The sequence below is a fragment of the Thamnophis sirtalis genome, unplaced genomic scaffold (genome assembly GCF_051295495.1).
Source record: "Thamnophis sirtalis isolate CommonGarterSnake01/CBP01778 unplaced genomic scaffold, rThaSir2_p1.2 scaffold_6, whole genome shotgun sequence".
Lineage (NCBI taxonomy): Eukaryota > Metazoa > Chordata > Lepidosauria > Squamata > Natricidae > Thamnophis > Thamnophis sirtalis.
In genome coordinates, this window is record NW_028261386.1 from 99,265,621 (window position 1) to 99,270,666 (window position 5,046).

Consider the following 5,046-nt stretch of genomic DNA (forward strand, 5'->3'; position numbering starts at 1 on the left):
CTCAATTTTATTGGGTGTTGTTTTTAAATCAATATCAATTTCAAAATAATTGCAATCTGTTAGTGATCTGTAGTGTTTGTGTCAAATTTATTTATCTGCCATTTTTTTTGTTTTTTGCATAAATGTGTACCAAATACAAGATTGTAGGAATTCATTAAGAAAAAGTCAAAGAACCAGAACAGTAAATGGCCATCCTTTGGAGCCGTATATTATATATTTAAAAAACCCAAAACAAATGGTAAGCATATAACTGCCTGGCTTGGTACAACAACCAAACAGGACAGTTAGGATTTCAGAAAAAAACAATTGCAACCAGCCTGCCTTCCATTGAAGACCTGTATCCTTCACGAGCCAGAAAAAGGACTGAGAAAATATCTACAGACTCCTCACATCCTGGATATAAACTGCTTCAACACCTCCCCGCAGGATGCTGCTATAGAGCATTGCAAGCCAAAACAACTAGACACAAAGATAGTTTTTTCCCTTGTGCCATCTGCTAAATGCCTTATAACCACAATACTGCCTTATGTCTAAGGATATTTATCCATGGCTATGGGTATGGCTATATTATTATTATGCTTCTCATCTTTTCTACTATTTTCTATTCATATCTTATGATTATATTACTTTGCTGTTTCTATGTACACTGAGAACTTATGTACCAGAGACAAATTCCTTATGTGTCAATCACATAATCATACTTGGGCAATAAAGTCTTCTCTTCTTCCTATTTCTATTATTTCTATTCAACATCAACATTCAGCATCAAAAAACTGATATGCTATAATGTGTATGTAAAAGTAAAATACTCTAGAAGGAACAGAGTGGTGGAACCTTATCCTTTCATTTTTTTTCTAGAAGTACCTTTCCTAAAAATTGCTCATGATTATATATCATTAAAAATATTCATTGATGCAATGATTCAAGCTTTGTACTTTCCTATTGAGTTGATAATTAATCAGCCACATACTATTCAGTTTTCTTTCTATTCATATTAAATTATTTGGCGTTACATAATTTAACTGAAGGCCATGTCATTTTCCAGAGAGAGAGAAAAACTGGTCCCTATAGCAACAATTTTCTTAAATGTCAAGCTTCTCTGCAATCGAAAACTTTTAAAGTAGACCCGTTTATCTCTCAGTTTGATAGGGCACTCTTGAGGGGGAGCTCATTCCTGGTTTTATCCAATCTGACTGATCAATAAAACAAATGGATAAAAGTTTATTATTTAGAGTTACAGGTAGAACTTGACTTACAACCATATGTTTACCCACTGTTCAAAATTACAATGGTATTGAAAAAAGTATCTTATAACCTGCACTTGCACTTACAACTATTGCAACATCCCCAGTCACGTGATCAAAATTTGGGCACTTGTCACGATGGTTTCAGTGTCCCAGGTCACATGATTATCTTTTGCAACTTTCTCAGCTGACTTCCAACTGCTGCAGTGATTCACTTAACAACTGTGGCAAAAAGCTCATAAAATCGAATACCATCTTGTTTAGCAATAGAAATTTTGGTCCAAACTGTGGTCATAAGTCGAAGACTACATGTATTTGTTATACCTAATTATTCTTTGGAGGAATCCAGAAGAAAATATATAATCTCACTTTACATTTAATCAACACATCAGTTTAGTAGGGCAGATTAGTATGAGAAATCATCAAAATACTGCAATTCCTATGTATCACTAATCAAAATAAAAAAAATTACTCTCAGAAAAAAGGTAAATGGTCCTCAGAATAAAATGTATGCAAAGCATTCTAATAATAACAAATAGATAATTCAGAGCCTAAAATAATGACTACATTATTTAGGCTTTTTCTTCCCATCATCCCGAGTGAAAAATATTTTGCCATTTCTTGTAAGTCTTGGGAAATAATCAGATCTCTGTTGACCTAATGGTGCTCTTTAGCCTGCAAATTGCTGGTTCCTTACTTGCATATTCATCTGCTCTCTTCCAAAAATAGGTGTAATTTCAAAAATAGATATTATGTTTTAATTTGTTGCAATATTGCAGGGTAATTTTGTTTAACTTGTAGGAGTGAAAAAATTTCTGTGGGCGTGGCTTGGTGGGCATGGCATGGCTTGGTGGGCATGGCAGGGGAACGATACTGTAAAATCTCCATTTCCTCCTGATCAGCTGGGACTCCGGAAGCAGAGAATAAATGGGGCAGTCAAAGGTGGTATTTACAGATTCTCTGAACTACTCAAAGTTTCCGCTACTGGTTCTCCATAATTGGTCAGAACCTCCTGAATACCATCTCTGTTGCACATGTATTCATATACACAAGGACTTATATTAGGGATTTACAAACATAAAATACATGATTGGCAACATCACACTAGGAATTTCTCCATTTCTATTCTTTAAAAAGCAGCTGTTCACAGCATGGTAAACCATCACATAGTGAGTACAATATGCTACCAATTCTTACTCTGTTTTGCAGAGACCTTGAGAAAATTACAGGGTCTGGATGTTTTACTACCTATGGCATTTCTTAAATGGTATAATTTAAACAATCGGATCAATTGTTTGTTACCCCATTTTTCCACACAAGCAAGTGCTTGAGATTCAAATAATGTTAAGTGTTCAGATTCCAGGGGAAACATATTATTGTTGAAATCTGGCCCATTATCAGATTCCTAAACATTTTCAAAAGGAACAGGTGAAGTAAGGGTCTGTTTGATAGGATTTTTCCAGGTAAGTTATTTTTTCTTGAGATCTACATCCAGGAGAATTCTTAAATATTATGTCTGCAAGACCCTACCTAATTCCATTAGTCATTGTTCATTAATTGTGAAATGCAGTGACATGATTGGAAAATTAAAATATCTTAAAATAATCTTCCCACAGTTTTTCCTTTACTCCTTTATATAGGTATATAAGTTTACCAAACCTGACTTGCAACATTTAAAAATTAGAATAAATGCTTAGCAAGGTTGGCACCAGTGGAAGACCAGAATGACTTGATTACATACAGCACTTGAAAGAAATCTTTCAGACTAATCGCTGCACTGGCGTCACGTACTTAAACATGTCAATGAAAATTCAAGTAATCCAAAATTGAAAACCCAAGGTTTAGATTTTGGATATATTAGCTTACTACAGGTAGTCCTCAAGTTATGACCACAATAGAGCCCAACATTTATGTTGTTAAATGAAACATATAAGTGAGTTTTGCCCCATTTTACGATCTTTCTTGCCCAAGTTATTGAGTGAATACTGCAGTTAAGTTAGTAACACAGAAGGTGGTGGCCTTCCAGCTCCAACGGTCCTTGGAGGAAGCTAGTTACCTTGACCCCTTCCAGTCCGGCTTCAGACCTGGTTACAGCACAGAAACCGCTTTGGTCGCATTGACCGATGATCTCTGGAGAGCCAGGGATGGAGGCTATGCATCCATCCTGGTTCTCCTCGACCTCTCTGCGGCTTTCGATACCATCGACCATGGTATCCTTCTGCGACGACTGCGGGAGGTGGGGGTGGGAGGCACTGTTTTGCAGTGGTTCTCCTCCTACCTCTCGGACAGGTCGCAGTCGGTGTTGGTAGGGGGGCAGAGATCGTCCCCGAGGCCCCTAACATATGGGGTGCCGCAGGGTTCGGTCTTATCCCCCCTACTATTTAACATCTACATGAAACCGCTGGGCGAGATCATTCAGAGGCACGGGATAAAATACCACCAATACGCGGACGACACTCAGTTGTATCTGTCCGCCCCGTGCCAACTCAATGAAGCGGTGGACGTGATGAACCGGGGTCTTGAGGCCGTTAAGAACTGGATGAGAGCTAACAAACTGGTACTCAACCCGGACAAGACCGAGTGGCTGTTGTGTTTCCCTCCCAATAATTTGGCCAGTGTTCCATCGCTCAGGCTGGGGGGTCAAATTTTACACCCCTCAGATAGGGTTCGCAACTTGGGAGTCCTCCTGGACCCACAGCTGACTCTGGACCATCATTTGTCGGCTGTGACCAGGGGGGCATTTGCCCAGGTTCGCCTGGTGCGCCAGTTGCGACCCTACCTGAACCGGGAGGCCCTCACAACAGTCACTCGAGCCCTTGTGATCTCTAGGCTGGAATCCTGCAATGTGCTCTACATGGGGCTGCCCTTGAAGAGCATCCGGCGACTTCAGCTAGTCCAGAATGCGGCCGCGCGAGTGATTGTGGGCGCACCGCGGTTCGCCCACATAACACCTATCCTCCGCGAGCTGCGCTGGCTACCTGTTGTTCTCCGGGTGCGCTTCAAGGTGCTACTTACCATCCATAAATCTCTCCATGGTAGTGGATCTGAGTACTTGAGAGACCGCCTCCTGCCGATTACCTCCCTTCGACCTATTAGATCGCACAGATTAGGCCTCCTCCGAATTCCATCCGCCAGTCAGTGCCGACTGGTGACTACGCGGAGGAGAGCCTTCTCAGTAGCAGCTCCGACCCTTTGGAACGATCTCCCCGTGGAGATTCGTACCCTCACCACCGTCCAGACCTTCCGCATAGCCCTTAAGAACTGGCTATCCCGTCAGGCCTGGGGATAAGATTCTAATCCGCCCCACCCGAATGCTGAATGAAAGTTGTGTTTTATTGTTTTATTTTTTATTTATGCACTGTCTTATGTTTTATCTTGCACCCCCCTTCCCATGAACTGTAAGCCGCCCTGAGTCCCCTCAGGGAAAAGGGCAGCCTATAAATAACAAATAAATTCTAAATTCTAAACACAGTTGTTAAGTGAATCTGGCTTCCCCCATTGATTTTGCTTGTCAGAAGGTCACAAATGCTGATCAAGTGACACTGGGTCACTGCAACTGTCATAAATATGAGCCAAGCATCTGAATTTTGATAATGTAACCATGAGGGTGGTGCAATGGTCATAAATGTGAATATTGGTCATAAGTCACTTATTTCAGCAGTGTCGCTAAATACGTGATGGTGAACCTATGGCACGCGTGCCACAGATGGCACATGGAGCCCTCTCTGTGGGCATATGAGCCTTCGCCCAGTTCAGCTCCACCATGCATGTACGTGCGCCTCCTGCCGGCCATCTGTTTTTT